At 36.4% G+C, this 19,456-nt stretch overlaps 1 long non-coding RNA gene across 4 annotated transcripts in view; it reads right to left on the minus strand.

The window, feature by feature from the left end:
• Positions 1 to 16,096, minus strand: part of LOC110259679 — a 43,372-nt gene extending 27,276 nt beyond the window's left edge. For 2 of the 4 annotated variants that reach the window (XR_002342047.1, XR_002342048.1), the window contains exons 1-3: positions 12,764 to 16,096; positions 3,171 to 3,289; positions 981 to 1,069 (exon numbers count right to left, since the gene is read on the minus strand). This is a non-coding gene — a long non-coding RNA (uncharacterized LOC110259679). Of the gene's footprint in view, positions 1 to 111; positions 1,070 to 3,170; positions 3,290 to 12,763 lie in introns of those variants that run through there. The other 2 variants (XR_002342046.1, XR_002342045.1) reach the window with 2 other exon arrangements.

Below are 19,456 nucleotides of genomic sequence, written 5' to 3' on the forward strand. Positions count from 1 at the left end.
AATACTATGGTATTCTTGAGTCACAGCACCAATCTCTACAGGGTCCTATTTCATTAGCTGATTTGAGTTTCCGATCTATATTCAAAGATGCTGTGGTGTTCTTTCCTTCTCATTAGGGTCACTCTTTGTGGAATTCTCAGATTAAAAAATAATGATTTTGTGAAGCAAATTCAATTCCACTTGATAGAAAGCTTCAGTATAATTTATTCTCTGTCTCCTAAATAAAGTTTTGCTGTCTAGATGAAGTGCAACTACAGAATGCAAAGGTGTTCTAAATTATCCAAGTTGAAAAATCATGTTTGGTGCTGAGGGTTAGCAAACGCAGTTCAATTCAACCATAATTAAAGACCTATGCCGTGTTAAACACTGATGTTAGGGTTGTGGACACACAATTAACGAGGCCTAGTTTCTGTGCTTGAATCAGTCGTTATCTATATGAAATATGGTCAAAGAAAGATCAGTTTATTACCAGGGGCCAGCTCTAATTTTACTGTAGGGTGGAAGACTGAAAATTGGCCTAGGGTTTCAAAATATCAGATTACTGTTATTATCGAAACCTCCTCATGGTTTCTTTGGAATAGCTGACTGTCTTCTTCCAAATGCAGATTGTAGAGCTTTACAGAAGTGTGAGTATGGATTTTCTGTGACAGATGGGTGCTCACCAAGAGATAGAATTATATTGGTAATTCACTAAAGGTACTTCAAAAACTGGAGATGTTTTTGGTATGAGAATGAATACTAGCTTCCAAGTTAAAAAGGAACTATCTGGTTATTGGCACTTCCACACTCTCCTGACATTTTAATGTGTCTGACTTCTGTCTTTATCTGTGTGAAGTGTTGTGAAACTGTTTACAAAATGACTACAAAATTACTGTTTCTTATTACTGGCCTTTGAAACCTGCCACCTCATTGGTGAGACAAGAGTGGGCCAATGTAGAGAAAACTTCAGCTGCTAATGAATGAGCAGCTTGGATACTCACACATGACACTCCAGGCTGGACCTCACACCAGGGTTTCATGATCTCCAGGTTTGAAAAACCAATCATTGCTGGCAAAATAGGTCAGAGAGCTGGGAGGAAGAGATAGCACATGATTGAGACAACACAAAGATCTTGCCTCTATTTTTTGATTACTAATTCTATTGTTTTTTTTTTTCCTCCACCATTTCCTACCTCTCTTTGTTAGGAACATAATTCACATTTGCTTTTACTGTGGAGAAGACCCAAGAAAAGGGAAAACATGTGTTGGCTGTCATTTGCCAAGCTATTCAGTATTGTATGTACTTAATATATTTCTAAGCTGCAGATCAGCTTAGAAACCAAACAACTCACCAAGGAATATCAACTGCTAATACAAATAAGAATAGTATAAATCAAGAAGGAAAAGAATCCTGCCTTCTCTCCTTGGTTTGCGCTCTCTGAGCTCTGTCTTTGCTGATTATAAACCTTCTTTATGTGTGCTTATAATTGTTAAGGAGTTAGTCCCAGCACACAATTCCTCTTTACTGTGAAGGGTGGCTGAGCAGTTAGATAAATTTTAGTAAATAGAATGAAAGCTAAACTTGAACTAAACATTTAAATAAGAAAGTCAAGCATACAGTTCAGCCCCACAAGAGATTATAGCTGCCCAAATGAATACATTTGAGAAAAAAATAATGTACATATATTGATGGAAGCTTGGTTGCAAGCCAAACTTGACTTTTACAGTAAATTTAGAAATACCTTTGACAAGAGGTCATCACTGCAGGTTTTGGGGGTGAAGGGTAGAGTGCCATAAATGTACTATTTATAGGACACAGCTGAATTCCAGATGTGTATGATGAGCAGTGTCTGTATTTGCTCTGCCTCGTGTACATGGCTTTGAGTGCCTTACTCTGGTAGCTGCACTGATGTGTTAGAGTCCATCACACAAAGTGCACTTCCTTCCACAGCAGAAAGCCCATGTGACTCTTTAAACATCTGGTCTGCCCTTGTAGTGAAACACACTTCTGTGCCCATGGCTTTTTATTTTATCCTAAGGCAACCAAGTGGCAGTATTCTTAAATACTCATATATATCAAAAAATATGCCATTTGCAATTAACTGAGTTAAAGTAACCTAATGATAACTGTGGTATATATATTTATACTTCCTACTAAAGATATGCAGTTTACTGTAGGAAAACATCAAAAGTGCTTTAGAAAGAAGCTTCTCTGATGTTTTTTTCCTACGTAGGAATCTTGCTGTTTCATACTTGGCTATTACCTCGATCTCCAAAATTCTTAGGAATGTGTCCAAGCATTGTGGTGGCAAAATAGAATTTGGTGTAATTTATAGTCATAGACCTTGATATAGCTTTAATCATTGTCCCTCATATCCTGAATATTCTGGAGTCAAACGTCATCTTTTCCAGAAATGGAAATAGGTCATTAGAGTTTTGGATCATTGGTCAATGATCAGAACATTGGTTGATTCTTTTTTTTTTGAGGAAGAAAACGTTGCTAGTTCATGATTGCTTTTAGGTCTTATAATCAAAGGTCTTATAATAAAACGTCAGGATATCATTGGAGGTCTGCATACTATGAAACTCTGAATATAGATCTGTTGGAAAATAACTTGACATTGGAAGGGTTATTTACATAGGAGAACAAAAAGGAATAAGACACTTCTATAACAGGATTTCCTGAAATATGAAAAAAAAAAAATTAAATGGATGACCCAAAGTATCCAACATTTCCAAGGTAAATACTGATAAAGGTGAAAAAAAAAAAAAAAAAAAAAAAAAAAAACCCTGAGTATCTTATCCTTTTGGAATAATCTTCAAGGTTAAGTAGAAGAGTCAGATGAGTAAAGAATATTCATCTTATGAATAATGTGGCACTTTGAAGGAACGTAATTTTTAAATAATGTTAAATGGTTTGTTTGGTGTCTCAAGTTACTAGTTTTAATAATATTGAAGATAATTATATCATTAAATATCACAGATAAAGCGAATGTCTGAGTGAGGGGTCATAGTCTTCTAGGAAGCCATTTGTCTATTACTTAGAAAATACATTTTCAGAGTCAGATCTCTTATAAAAACATCTCCCCCCAAACAATATACATATTCTTATATTTGATTAGAATGTGATTTCTGTACAAAAGCTACTTAAGATAAAAATGAGTCTAAACAGTTGCCTTAAAAAATCATACCTTCTATTCTTTCTCTTCTGCCACAAGGAGAAATATGAACTCCTACAAACTCTCTATTAGATAGAAACCAGCTGTAATGCCATTTTTTTTCCAGGATATAAAATAAGATACATCCGACTCTAGGAGAGAAAAAAGAAATATCCTAGAATTACGATAGTGCCCTGTCAGTTAAGATACAAACTTAGAGGCTAAATGAAACATTCTTCTAACACATACCCGTTGCTGTCATTTTGTTTCTTTAAGTACTGCCAACAATACTTCTGAGATGTCAACCTCTCTTAACATTATTTGAGAAAATACACAAATTGCACATCAAATTATATAATTACATTGTATAACAAGTGTTTAGCATCTGTGAGAAAACTACAATTCTTCTTTGCTTTTGCCCATGACAAAGAAAAAAGAAAAAAAAAAAGTTTGCTACAAGACAAACAAAACAATGAAGCCATTTTAATGAAAGTACATGGTATTGGAAAATCCTTCCACTTTCTAAATTGTTAATGCACAGTAAAGGAGATATTCAGATATCTCCCAGGCGAAATACCGAAAGCAAAGCTCTACAAAACTCTGGACCATGAAGATGTCTCTTTCAATATTTGGTCCAGTAATTTAATTTCGCTTTCCAGGTTATTAATGCTACACTTTATTATACATTTGGTGCTGAACTGCTGAATTTGAATTCATCCAAATGGCATCAATTCTGTCTTTATCTGGTTGGCGGTAGTAGTTAATGTATGGATTTTTATGTGGATCAAAGAGAAGATTCAATGTGTTTTGAAGGAAAGGGGTTAGTCTCTGTGGGGCAGCAGAGTCCATTCTGATTAATGTATCTAACCCTGAGAACTTGGCAGAATATCCACCTGGCTCAGTCCTAGGACATCACAGCAGAAACCCATCCATTATGGGAATCCCTATGTTTATTATGTCTGTATATCAGTAAGGCTTCTGAATGGCAATTAGTAGATCTCCATACTTTTCAGCCCTAGTTCCACATTCCAAATTGTAAAAATAAAGTGGAACTTAATTTCTAGTTAAACATACAATTGCTAGTTTTGTAAAGTGTATAATTCTGAGAGAAATGAATGAAGCCTCAATTGAACTAAATGTATTAAAACATACACAAGAGTAATTATGATATTTTTATGGAATATACTTTTTTATGGTAACTACTACAAAATTTTAATTCAAATAATTTGTAATACTAGGGAAATCATGGGTTTCTTTACTAATGGAATCATTATGAAAAAAAGCTTAATTTTAACAAAATTTGTAAAATGCCTCAAAAGTCAAATGTTGATTTGGACTTCCCAGTCTCATGGCTAGTTCTATTTTTTTTTAAATAAAGTTTTACAAAATGAAAGAGAGAAGTAATAAAGTTTCTCTTTCCAGCAGCCCTCAAGCAGACTAACTCATGCTTGTAGAGATATTTCTTGACATAAATGTTAAAAAAAAATGAACTTTACTTAACTCTGTCCATAAAAATGCCGTGTAGCTGTGTATTCTCACCTAAAATTTTTTCAAGCGTCTTGAGATTAAGTCACTCTTGAAAAGTCAATGCTGGACTTTATGAACTCAATTACATTTTAGTTTTTTAATACATATCTTTATTCTATGTGGAAATATATTTTATCCCGGGCATTCAGCCTGTTTTCAGATTTTCTAGATGTACTCAAAAATGAGAATCAGTCATTGCAACACATCTAGTTATGCAATCTGGAGTTCAATCCTATCAGTATTAGGGGCAATTCATATAGATGAATAAATTATTTCCTTAGCATTATAGGAGTGGTGCCTCTTTTTATTTCTATTGAACTCCACTTAAAAGACAGGATATTTTTATTATAATTAATAGAACTTCTACCTCCAAGAAAAAGAAGCAAGCAGGAAATTCACAATATTGAAAAATGCTTTAAAAGATACAGAATATATATTTTATATATATATAAAATTTTATGCACATAAACTTGTTACCATACTTCCTATTAAAGATAAATGATAGTATATATATTACTCATCAGACAGTAAATACTAATGAGATGCAAATCTCATTTTTCAGCCATGTTGTCAATTTATTAATGTTCTTAAATTCTTATAAAATTTGATTTATAATAAATCCTGAGAGGAGTTCCCTTGTGGCACAGTGGGTTAAAGATCTGACCTTGTCACTGCAGTAGCCCAGGTCACTGCTGTGGTACAGGTTCAATTCCTGGCCTGGGAACTTCCACATGCCACAAGCATGGCCAAGAAAATAAAAACTCCTGAGAGTGATTTGTGATAGTTATTTAAAAGCCATTTTAGTAAGCAGAAAAAGCACTCATGTTGAGTAAAAATCCAAAATTAGGTTAATGTCAGAAATAAATTGGGCTTGTGGAAATTATTGGGCTACCATTAGGAATTTGTAGGCTAATTCAAAAATGAAAACTGTGAGCTGTATAGCTTAGAAAGTGCTTTCACCTGTTTCCCTATGTGCTGAACCTTGAAAGAATGGTACGTGAGTGTATTTAATTGATGTATCAAATTTTCTCTGAATAGTACAGTTATCTGTATGCATAATTATTAATATTTTGAAGCCATAAACATTGAATAGAAAGGTGGAAAACAAATCATGGGGGGAAAATGGTAAAATTAAAACATGGTTAGATTATTTTTTATGTTAATTCATACATATAGTAAATATGAATTGAAAAACTTTCTTAATACTAAGTCCTACTCAAGACTCTGGTTATATAACAGTGAACTAAAAAGAGTTAACTCCTATGTGATAGGGTGACCAATTCACTTCGGTTTGCCCAGAACTTCCTGGTTTTAGCACTGGATTTCTTAGACTCCACTAACCATTTAATTCAAGGTAAACCAGGATGGTTGCTCATCCTCCTAGAAAACTTCTGATAATTGTCACTTTGATTCTGTGATTCATACTAATGTTATCTCATTGTTAATGATAATGGCCAGATAATATTGACCACTTGTAGGAGTTCCCATTGTGACTCAGCAGGTTAAGAACTCAACTAGTATCCACGAGGATGTGGGTTCAATCTCTGGCCTTGTTCAGTGGCTTTGGATCCAGCATTGCTGTGAGCTGAGGTGTAGATCAAAGATGCAGCTGGGATCCCGTGTTGCTGTGGTGCAGGCCAGCAGCTGCAGCTCTAAATGACCCCTAACTCATGAACGACCATAGGCTGCAGGTGTGGTCCTAAAACGGAAAAAAAAAAAAAAAAATCAGCCACTGGTAAATAGTGGCCAGAACATTTATCTCTAAGTCGGGAAAGGTCATAAGAGCAAATTCTTCTAGAGTGCAATGGAAGTGCAAAAGTTGCAACTTGCCCTCAAGGAGGAATTGCAGTCTGGACATGTCAACAATCATATTATTACAATTATCTACACTCATGTCTAGTCCTTACAAAGCCCAAGGTAAATATTATTATCTCCACTTTAGAGATAAAAAAATCAAGTACATGCTTTCTAATGCACCGAAGTTAGAAAGAAAACTAAGAGTGAAAGAAGAGAACTGAAGTTTTCTGATGATTTAGCAATGATCTTTGTTATTCAGAATATAAAACTGTTAATAGTATCTTCAGAATATTTCATCTCTTGTGTTCTATTAAGTCATATTCTGGAAAACAGGCTTCTCTTAGGGGATATGATTTGGTAATTGGATATCAGTCTTATTTGTTCCTGCAACTTTGCTAATGAACTGGGTAGGCCAATGCCTTTGAAGCACTGATTTGGTTAATATGGCAATGTTTTCAATATTGGCTTATACTGAATTTCATAGAGGAACTTCAAATGGAAAACATTATAGATCAGCCAGCATTCAAAGATGAAAATGAATTAATCAAACTATGTTTATCATAATCTGTCAGGTTTTAGTATCTTATTTTTAAGGTTGCATTAGGATTTACTTTTATATTCTAATAAAATGTCATTGATGGATATATTTATGACTAACACAGTAGCTAAATATGTTCCAGTCCCTTTCCATTAAAAAAAAAGAATTCCCTTTACCGATCGCGATTGCTCTTCAACATCTTTGTTAGAGAGCTGTTTAACATGTAACTGTTTACATGAAAATATATAAACCAATTTCATAAAGTCAATATTTATATTTCTCAGAATACAGCACACTAAACTATTTATGAGATAAACACAAGGGAACAACTTTTTACTTGCCAAATAGCTAAGGGAGAGAGAGAGAGAGAACACAAGGCCTACCTCTAAAATCTTGAAGTTTAACCTTTGAAAATTGGAGATTCAAATTAACAATTCTGAAAAAAAACCCAATTAACCAGACAAGTACTCCTGACAGTTTTAAGCATCTACACCTCAATTTTCATTCGTTATTTTTCATCTTTAGTAAAAGCATTACCTTGGATATATAATGAATTCAACCAAAGTGAAGATATCAGAAAATAGATGAATACACGAAAGCATTAATGGTTAATATGGGACAGCATTGAAATACAGCAGGAACATTGCCTCTCCACATAAATGAGTAAGTGATAGTCTTGAGAATGAGACCCTAGTTATAGACTTTTTAACTGGCATGAGTGATTAGTTCCAAATCTTTGACCCTTTTTGTGACTTTTCATTCCTAAGTAACATTTGTTTATTCATGAAACATTCATTGAGTGCTTGTTACCTGCCAACAATGAGTTAAGTTGTCAGAAATACAAATTAAGGACAGTCCTTGTCTTCAAGGAGTATTGCAAATATAATAGGATGCATTGAATGGAAGAGACAGTGCATGCAGTGTTAGCAGAGAGAAGGGCAACAGACCTAGCTTGATTTAGGGAGCGGAAAGCAGGTTCTTCTTATTTTAAGGAAAGCCTGGGTTGAGCCTTAATGGATGACTAGGAGTTAGCCTGCTGGAAGGAGGGAACGCATCAGCTTTTCCGAGACAACATACAGCAAGGAAAAGGAGTAAGTAATATCACATAGTATGGAACTGTAAGTAGTTTGATGTTGCTGGAGCAAAATATGCAATTTGGAGATTGCCAAAGACAAGGTTAAGACAATGATTAAAGACTTGTAGAGCCTATTGACTTATTGAATTTAGCTTATAGATGGTGATGAAGTATTCGCACTTGCTAAGTAGTTGAGCAGCTTCCTCAGATTTGACCTTTGGATAAGCTGCTTGCCTGGCAGAAGAAGAAAAATTTAAGGAGGGTGTTTCAATACTACAGTGAAGAGATGATTCAGGGAAATTATAGGTAGGATGTGTTGAAGGGTCCTGTTAAAAAACAAAAAGAAAGCAACATGAGTTAGCTGGACTTGGTATGTCATTGGATGGACGGTGGGGATATGAGAAGGTGTCTACATTTCTTCTATTTGTTAGAAATAGTAGAAATATGGAGGTGAGTCGGAGTTACAAACAATATTTGTAGTTTGTGCTAAGGTAGAACATGATGTGGGTGGGAGCTGGGAGAGGAAGCTTATGCCTTTACTAAGTTTTATTTTATTTTATTTAAAAAAATGTATTATTGGAGTTCCCGTCGTGGCTCAGTGGTTAACGAATCCAACTAGGAACCATGAGGTTGCGGGTTCGATCCCTGGCCTGCTCAGTGGGTTAAGGATCCGGCGTTGCTGTGAGCTGTGTTGTAGGTTGTAGATGCGGCTCCGATCCTGCGTTGCTGTGGCTCTGGCGTAGGCCGTTGGCTACAACACCAGTTAGACCCCTAGCCTGAGAACCTGCATATGCCATGGGAGAGGCCCTAGAAAAAGCGAAAGACAAAAGATAAATAAAAATAAAATAATAAATAAATGCATTGTTTATTTATTGCTTTTTAGGGACGAACTTGTGGCATATGGAAGTTCCAAGGCTAGGAGTTAAATTGGAGCTACAGCTGCAGACCTCTGCCACAGCCACTGCAATGCAGCATCCAAGCCTCTTCTGAGACCTGCACCACAGCTCATGGCAATGCTGAATCCTTGACCCACTGAGTGAGGCCAAGGATCAAGCCTGCATCCTCATGGATACTAGTTGGGTTCATTTCTGCTGTGCCACAAGGGGAACTCTTTTTTTTTTTTTTTTCTTAACTAAGTTTTAGATATATGAAGTTTGCATACTGTCAAAAACCAAAATCTGCACACTGAATAAAACAAATTGCAAGCTAGGAAAATTAAGTTTACAGGAGCAGTGAGTTTCTCACCAGACTCAAGGATTTTTATTGGGTAACTGCAAAAGTTACCTGGATCTTTTAGGCCATTGGTTGCCTAGGGTTCTTATTTGGATCAGGGTAGCTGAGTCATGTGAACAAGTAAGTTCAGAGATAATGTAAACAGACTTAGTGTTTGGAGACTGTCTGGTATCTTCTGCTGACCTGTCAGGTGAGCTATAGATTTCTGTAAAGTTAAGTTTTCTTTATGAGTCTGTGTTGACTATTTCCATTTTGTTCCCGACATAAATGACTCCACATTAGTTTGGTTCTGCAGTACCTGTGGGAAATCCAAGTAGGGTTGTCTAGCAGGAAGGATTTCTGGGCTAGTGATATTTATTTCATTACCATAAATATAAAATTTATAGTAAAAGGTGAGACTGTGTAGGACCACTCAGTGTGCACAACAAGAAGTCCAGCGAGTAAAGGATAGGACCATGAGAAATAACATTTAATGGGGTGGAAAGGAAGAGGAAATTACTTATTCAAAATCCATTAAATAAATATTCACTGCGTCTCTACTACATGCCAGGCTCTAAGGGTAGACCCTAGCACTATCATTTTGAAAATAGGTCTCAAGCCAAAAAAGAAAGACACAAGATAGATAATTGTTTAATTGCAATTATGATAAGTGCTATGGAGGAAAATTTCAGGACCAGGTAATTTAGAAAGTAAAACAAGGGGATTTTTTTATAGCCTGGGAAGATTTTTAAAGTTGTGGCATGTAAAGGGAGAAGAATGAATTGTCACCAGCCAAAGAGGGATGACAGCAAAGAGACTTTGAAATGGAGGACCTGGTGTGGATTAAGATCCTGAGGCTTAAAGAAGCAGTTGAACAAGAAGGGAAAAAAAATCAAGAGGAGAACCAAGAAAGCCAAATAGAGTTTTACAAAGGCCATAAATATAATATTCTAAGAAGTTTTAAAATATTCACTGAATTTGGCAATTAGGAAGTTAGAGGTCTCTTTAGCAGCAGCAGTTTTAGTAAATGATTGCACATGGTAGGAGAGCTGCGAGAAGGAAAAAGGAGGCTGTATTACTGTGGCAGGAGGAAATGAATTGGCAGGGCAGAAATGCAAGCAATGAGATGGATTATTTTGAAGGAATTTGAAATGAAATGTGGAAGTAGAGAGATTCATAGTGTTTGCTGTTAAGAAGGAGAAGAAGGCGACAACAGAGACTGAGAAGCTGCCAGTCTAAAGAATTTAGACTTTATTCCATAGGCAATAAGATAGCCATGGAAAAGAAAAATACATCTGAACCAGCATTTACATCAAAATGATCACTTGGAGTTCCTGTTGTGGCTCAGCTGTAATGAACCTGACTAGTATCCATAAGGACATGGGTTTGATCCCTGGCCCCGCTCAGTGGGTTAAGGATCTGGTGTTGCCGTGAGCTGCTGTGTAGGTCACAGATGCAGCTCCCATCTGGCATTGCTGTGGCTATGGTATAGGCTAGCAGCTGTAGTTCTGATGTGACATCTGGAAACTTCCATATACCCTGGGTGCAGCCCTAAAAAAAGACCAACAAGAAAAGAAAAACAAGACAAAACAATACAAAAAGAATGATTACTGTATTAGAATGAAATGGGAAATTAGTGAAATTATCAATCCCAGTCTAGGTATGCCTGAAGAAATGACAAGGAAATGGCCTTAGATTTTAAAAAATTAACTCTGTATTCTCTGTTCTGAATCACATGAATGGACCACTCTTAGTGGGAGATAAAGAAAATTTCCTGAGGAATCACAGTCTCATGATCTCTATATCCAGACTAGTTTATAATTTATAACTGGCATATAATTTTGAGAGAAAATAAACAGATATTATCATAAGTTTCCTGAATAACCCATTAATACATTTTAGGAAGTTCTTTCATCTCTTGATATACAATGAAGTAATACAATTTGCATTTAATGGAAGAACAATAGAACATGAAATTCAAAATACTACAAAGTCCATTGTGGAAATTAAATTAGGTAATCATTTATTAATAACTTATTAATTGATGTCATAGGAGCTCAGAGCAAAAGAGAAAAGTTGTCATTTGCCAATGTAGTGAGATAAGAACTGTGATGGATAGAAAGAATGCAGGCTTTTATAGCTGTGAGTAGAATACAGAGATGATTTCCAGAACAGTTGTATAAGCTCCAGTATAAAATGAATGAAACCTCTCCGGACCAGATTGTGGGTAACTATCTTGCCATGAACACCAAGACATAGACAAGAAGTACTATAATACGCCTTTTCCATCTCAAGGGCCTTTCATTTAATGTTTAGTTGCAACACATGTATTATTTATCTAAGGATCTAAAAGCTTTTCAAAATTGTTGGTACTTGTTCCAAGAGAAATATTAAATTTGTAAGTAAATGACAATGATTTCTAATTTATTTTTCAATAAAACATGATCTAGAAGCTATCTGTTCACACTGGCTTAGCAAATTCAGCAAGACATATTTATCACACATTAATAATTGACTTTCGCATTAATAAGTAACACTTAGAAAGGAGACCTGGATCCTCTTTGCTGAGTCACGATGACTAGATTTGCTATGCTTGGGGTGCAGATCAGAGTGAAATATTTCTGATTTTCTGGGGTTTTTCCTTTCTCCCTCATCTGTTATACTTCTCTGTCTTTTCATTTTTATAGGTTTTTGGTGTGGTGCCCTTTTCACAGATACTAGAGTTGCAGCCTCTCTTACTTCTGGTGTCTGCCCCCCTCATGGCTGAAGTTGGTGGTGGTGGTGGGGGGGTGTTGCTCTAGGCTTCCTGATGGGAGGGGCTGATGCCTGCCCACTGGTAGGTGGAGCTGATTCTAATTCCTTTGGTGGGTGGGGCTTTGTCTCCAAAGGGGATTAGAGGCAGCTGTGTGCCTGAGGGGTCTTTAGGCAGCCTGTTTACTGATGGGTGGGGCTGTGATCCCACCTGGAATGTTGTTTGCCCTGGGGCTTCTCAGTGCTGACCGACGGGGTGGGGCCAGGTTTTCCCAAAATGGCCACTTCCCAGAGAAAGGCGCGCTGCTGAATATTTCTGAGAGCTTTGCCTTCAGTGTCCTTCCCTCACAACAAGCCACACTCACCCCTGTTTTCCCAGGAATTTCCTCCAAGAACTGCAGTCAGGTTTGACTCAGGTTCCTATGGAGACTTTGCTTTGCCCTGGGACCCAGTGCAGGTGAAAGTCTGTGTGCGCCTTTTAAGAATGGGGTCTCCATTTCCCCCAGTCCCGTGGAGCTCCTGCACACCAGCCCCACTGGCTTTCAATGCCAGACGCTCCAGGGGCTCTTTCTCCCCGTGTCAGATCCCCACACGTGAGAGTTTGATGTGGGGCTCAGAATTCTCACTCCTGTAGGTGAGTCTCTGTGAACCAGTTAGTTTCCAGACTGTGAGGCTTCCCACCCAGGAGGTATGGGGTTGTTTATATCACGAAATCGCCCCTCCTACCTGTTGAAGTGGCCTCCTCTTTTTCTTCTGGAGTAGGATATCTTTTTTAAGGTTTCCGGTCCATTTGGGTGAAGATTGCTCAGGCTTTAGTTGTGAATTTTGTTGTTTTTAGGAGAGAAGTTGCGTTCCAGTCCTTCTACGCCGCCATCTTAATCCCATCTCTCCCAGAGTGAAATATTTCTATGGTAACCATTAAGCAATGAAAAAGCCAAGTCCTTAGCAGAGAATTAGCATCACCTGGATCAAAGTGATAATTCTCAGAATTGGGCACACAGTAGAAGCAAGAAAGAAAAAGGTTTTTGTTTGTTTTGTTTGTTTGGTTTTTTTTCTTTTTAGGGCCACACCCATGGCACAGGGAGGTCCCCAGGCTAGGGGTCCAATCAGAGCTGCAGCCACTGGCCTAAGGGATAGCCACAGCGATGTGAAATCCCAGCCACGTCTGTGACCTACAACACAGCTCCTGGCCACGTTGGTTCCTTAACAAGGCCAGGGATCGAACCTGCATCCTCAAGGATACTACTTGGGTTCTTAACCGTTGAGCCACATGGGAACTCCCGAAGAAGGAGTTTTTAATCAGACATAGAGTCTGTAAAAAAAATGCCAATCTCAGACTGTAGATCTAATGCTAGTGGTTTGAACTCTCCATTAGTTTCTTTATGGTTCTTTGATTGGCTGTTTACTAGCATGCACCCATGAAGTCCATCATCATTTCATTTCATGCCTTCCTACCATGTCACAAAATGGAAAATTTAGTGTAGAATTTAGATAGATTGCCTACCTGGAGTTGATGATCTTTACTTTCCATGTTTTAATTGATTAGTTAAAATTCATTAAGCATTTAAACTCTGTAGCCAGTGAAACCAATATGTGTATTTTTCTTTTTATTCATTTGATCCAAAAAACATGACTACAAACATGTTTGCCAAACAAATGACTTTTATTGTTATTTTATTTGATATCTGGAAATTTTTGCTCAGCTGTTTCAGGGCTATAGGAAATGTCCTATATTTTCAAGCATTTGTTTTATAAGCTTCCTTTAAGCATTTGGCACAGACACTGTGTTATTTAGCCATATTTTCCTTGGATCAAGCCACACTCTATTAGATTTATCCGTTTGTCATTGAGTTCCAGTCCTAAGACATTTTTGGAATAGAAATATAAGCCTAAAGGAGTAGAATATCATCAAATTGTTGTCTGTTCTAATTCCAACTATTCAAGTTTTCAATTTAAAATATTTTAATTTTCTTAAAATATTTGAAGCCATGATATAAAAGCAGCTCAGTTTTGAAAGTTTCCTTTTAAATTCACTGACGTAAGTCTACATGTTTGGTAACTGGCTCATACATTTTACTTCAAAATTCATTGCATCTTCCTGTGTGACAGCTTTGTGTTTTTGTATGTATTTATAATATTTTAGCTTTATTTTGGGGCTCCATATTTTCATCAAAAAATAAGATTTGACTTCCTTTCAATTGAACGACTCTAATGTCTGTGTGAGTGTATGTATGCATGGGTGTAAATGCATGTGCTTCTTTCCCATGCTTATATTCTCCTATCTTGCTGCTAATGAATACACATTTCATGAGTTTTTAGTGAACGCATAGAAGAGTAGTTTTCTGTTATAGCTGTTTCATAGCTTAAAATTCAGCAGAGGAGAAAGTTGAATAATGGGCTATTTCTTCTTTATCAATTTACGTGCTTGCTTCAGACAATTTCAAAATGTTAAATATACAATGGTTTTGACATTAAAGCCACATTATTTTTGCATATATTTTCTTTTATTTTTCTTTTCCTTATGAGAAAGAGTCCTTTCCCAATATGTCATTCGAGTAAATCCATTATTAATAACAATAATGAATAAAATTATAGTCTTAATAAAGTTTTAATAGCTAACATGTATTGAATTCTCAGTTCAGAACACTCTTAGTTTTATGCACTTGATTCTCTATTCCTCAACTTTCCCGATTGCCCCCAATAAGACTAAGTGCTCCCTCTCTCTCTTTTTTTGGGACAATAAGGGATGAGTTTCAATATTCTACAACAGACAGGGACCAGAACTGTGTATCCTTTGTATGCCTCCTCTCTCAACAATGACTATTTTTGGGGAGTAGGAAAGGCATCACTATATTTGTTGATTACGTAAAAAGACTGATTTATTAAATCCTGTTTGATAAATAAGTTCCTGAAAGAAAGAATTGAAGAAAGCAGTTAATAAATATATAATTTCACTCAGCCTCTCTTTGATAGGTCCATAAAGGCGAATGTGCCCTACAAAGGTTAATCACACATAAAAACTCTGGTCCGAAACTATTTCTGTATCTTGGAAATGTGTTTCAGAGTTACAGAGCCTTTTCAGTGACCTGAAACCGGGACCTCGAAAATGTAGCACTGAAAAAACCCATTAGGGATGTAAAAGGAATAATTGTAAAAAGCAGAGTTTATGATTCGGCAAAGTTGATGCCAAGTCCTTCTCTCTTCTTGATGTTTCTAAGGACCAGCTTCCTCAACAGAGCTAAGTTAATGTGGGCTCTTGGGACATCACCTCCCAGCTTCAAGCATATTTCTGCCAAGAAGTGTGTTTTCTGTCTGAAGCCTTTTAGAAAATGTCTATAGTGATGCAATTTTAGAATTTTGAGTTCGCTCTGTTTCTCTCTAAAATCTAGGGAATCTTGAGCAATGGAAAACTTGGCTACATACAAAAACACAAAGTTGTCACACATGAAGATGCAATGAATTATAAAGTAAAATGTATGTCAGTTACCAAACACGTAGACTTATGACAGTGAATTTAAAAGAAAACTTTCAAAACTGAGCTATTTTAGATCATGTCTTCAAACTCTTAGGTATAGTTTGTGGTTATTTTTACCCAAACGATCTCCCTATTCTTAACTCAGCTTTGCTCTAAAACCCCTTTTTAAGGGGTTAGAAGGGATTTTACAAGACATTTTAAATATGGCCTCTTTTCTGTCAAGTTTCTTTTAGCATTATCTCAGCCCTTGATTTTTCTGAAATACACTAGCAGAAAGTTTTTGAAATCTCAAATCAACTGACCAGAAAACAGCAGATACATCAGAAATCTTGAAAACTATATAGAATCAATCTCCAGATCAGTCATGTGGTTCCAAGAGGCAGAATTTCTCTAAAAAAAAAAAAAGTTTATTTGAATCAGGGTCAGCAAACAATGACCTACATGTCAATGAGCACTGCTAATAAATGAAATTTGAATGGAACACAGCCAAGCCCATCAGTTTATGTATTTATGGATTCACTGTTCCCATAATACAATGACAGAGTTTAGCCCCAGTTGGGACTGTACATCACAAAAAGTTTAAAATATTTATCATTTGTTGAGTTCTCATTGTGTCTCAGTGGTAATGAATACAACTCGTATCCGTGAGGACACAGGTTCGACCCCGGCCTTGCTCAATGGGTTAAAGGATCTGGTGTTGCCATGAGCTGTAGTATAGCTTGCAGATATGGCTTAGATCCTTCATTGCTGTGGCTGTGGTATGGGCCAGAGACTACAGCTCTGATTGGACCTCTAGTCTGGAACTTTCATATGCCATGGGTGCCACCCTAAAAAGACAAAAAAAAAAAAAATATTATTTGATATTTTGCAGATAGTGTGCCAGTCCCTGATGCAGGTGATAGAAATTAGTCTCTGCAAACATAAGCAATCACGTTTGCGATATTAAAGGCTTTATAAGACTTTTAAGTCCTATGTCTGTGTTCTTTAGAATTGCCTTTCTTTCACTATTCCATTTCTACACTGCCTGTTAGTATATTATAGGTGGAGATAGCATACTATTTAATGCATAAGTAAAATTTTGCATTGGACACTTTCCCATGACTTAATGTCTTTTAGATGCCTTCAGCATTTCATTGGTTGCAGCTTTTATTACCACCTTCAATGTTTTTCATTGCTTCAAAGCAAATGAATAAGATTCTCATTATCAAAAGAAAACTAGCCAGTGAGTTTTGATGAAGACTTTCTTTTTATAAAGAAAGGAATAAAGCCAACACTTCTTCAATGTGAGTACTCCCTAGAAACATTCACACTGTTCTATGCTGAGTTTATATGCTGATTAGGTGCTTCGGTTAAATTCTGCTTTTCTGAAGAAATATTTATTTTGCTGTGTTGATGATTCCTTTTCGACTAGAATTATTAGGCAAATATAGCTAGGCCTAAAAATAAAAAAAGACAGGTGTTCAGGCGACCATGACAAATGTAAATGGCTTGATTGCTTCTCTGTGGTAGATGATTTGTTTTATTGTCTGAAATAACACAATTACATTGTGCTCTACTTCCATCTATAGTTACATCAAAGAGAAGATAAAAGAATAAATTAAGCTAGTTTCAAGTACATTTTGGATAATAATTGCAACACATTTGAAAGTTGGCAGACCAGTTGAAGTGTGCCCCCAATTCACTGACTAATGTCTAACATTTTGAGGATTCTGATTTGACATATATTTTAGCTTTCAATCTATCTTCCAAGTGTTTTGGAAGAAACTCCAAATTTCCATCTGGAATAATGAGCAATAAGGAAATTTCTCATTACCTAGAAATCCAAGATAAGAAAAACTCCTATCCAGATCATTTCTCCATAAAGATTCTATCCGTAGATTCTGTTTCCCACTTAACTAAGTCAGCCTTTTCTAACTCTGACTCCACATTAGAAGCACATTAGAAGATTTTTTAAAATAATGATATTCAAACTCCATGCATACTTCAGAGATTCTGATTAAACTGGACTGAGTGCAGCCAAAGCATCAGTTTTTTGGGTTTTTTTAAAAAGATCCCCTTGCAGTTCTGATATACACTGGAGTTGAAAACTGCCTTTCTAAACGCTTTAGTAACCACAGGCAGATTGATCCTATGTAATGACAAATCCAATCTAATGGACTGTCAGAACAAGCAAAGCATAAAGTTTCCGAAGGAGGTTAAAATGGACCTAAAATGGCAAAATTGTATGGAAACTTTGTTTTTGACACTATATGGAAGAAGATGACTAGAAGTAACTTCCCAGATTAATAAATAATACCATATATGCCTATGCTACACCATTTTCCATGTGATTTCACACTCAACCAATACTTTCTAAATAGATACAAATGTTATCAACATAAAATGACCCCTTGTGCAGAGCACAGTTTTAGTTGTCAACTATGTCTTAGTTGATTCTGTGCCAATATTTACTATACAGCTAAGTGATCCAGTCAAACATATATATGCATATATATATAAACATATATACACACATATATAAATGTGTATATATGCATATACATATATACATATGTATATTTTTCTTATATTATCATCCATCATGGTCTATTCCAAGAGACCAGATATAGTTCCCTGTTGCTATACAGTAGGACATTTTGCTTATCCATTCTAAACGTAATTGTTTGCATCTACTAATCTCAAACTCTCAGCCCACCCCACTCCCTTCCCCCACCCTCTTGGCCATCATGAATCTGTTCTCTATGACCTGAAGTCTGTTTCTGTTTTGTTTCTGTAGATAGGTTCATTGTGTGATGTTTCAGATTCCACATATAAGTGGTATCATATGGTATTTATCTTTCTCTTTCTGACTTACTTCATTTACTAGAAAATCTCTATTTGTAACCATGTTGCTATAAATGGCATTATTCCATTCCTTTTTATGGCTGAATAGTATTCCATTGTAGCTATGTACCACATCTTAATCCATGATCTGTCTGGTGGAAATTTAGGTTGTTTCCATGTCTTGTCTATTATGAATAGCACTGCTATAAACATAGGGGTGCATGTATCTTTTTGAATTGTAGTTTTTTGTTTTTTGTTTGTGTGTGTGTGTGTGTGTCTTTTTGCCATGTCTTGGGCCACTCCCGTGGCATATGGACATTCCCAGGTTAGGGGTCTAATTGGAGCTGTGGCCACCAGCCTACACCACAGCCACAGCAACACAGGATCCAAGCCGAGTCTGCGACCTACACCATAGCTCACAGCAACACTGGATCCTTAACCCACTGAGTGAGGCCAAGGATCAAACCAGCAACCTTGTGGTTTCTAGTCAGATTCGTAAACCACTGAGCCACGAAGGGATCTCCCTTGAATTGTAGTTTTGTCTGGATATATGCCCAGGAGCGAGATCACTAGATCATATGGTTGTTCTATATTTAGTTTTTTGAGGAACCTCCATACTGTTTTCAATGGCGGTTGTTCCAATTTACATTCCCATCAACAGTTTAGGAGGGTTCACTTATTAATGGTGGCCATTCTGAGTGGTGTGAGATGGTACCTCAGTGTAGTTTTGATTTGCATCTCTCTAATAATTAGCAATATTGAGCATTTTTTCATGTGCCTACTGACTATCTGTCTACTGGCTTTATATCTTCTTTGAAGAAATGTATGTTTAGGTCCTCTGCCCATTTTTATATTGCCTTGCTCATTTTTGTTGTTGTTGAGTTGTATGAGTTGTTGGTATATTTTGGAGATTAAGCCCTTGTCAGTTGTATCGCTTGTAACTATTTTCTCCCTTTCCATAGGTTGTCTTTTCTTTTTCTTCTTTTTTCCTTTATTTATTTATTTATTTATTTTTTTTTTAGAGTTTCCTTTGCTTTGTAAAAGCTTGTAAGTTTGATTGGGTCCCATTTTTCTATTTTTGTTTTTATTTCTATTGCCTTGGGAGACTGACCTAAGAAAAC

The sequence above is a fragment of the Sus scrofa genome, chromosome 2 (genome assembly GCF_000003025.6).
Source record: "Sus scrofa isolate TJ Tabasco breed Duroc chromosome 2, Sscrofa11.1, whole genome shotgun sequence".
NCBI lineage: Eukaryota > Metazoa > Chordata > Mammalia > Artiodactyla > Suidae > Sus > Sus scrofa.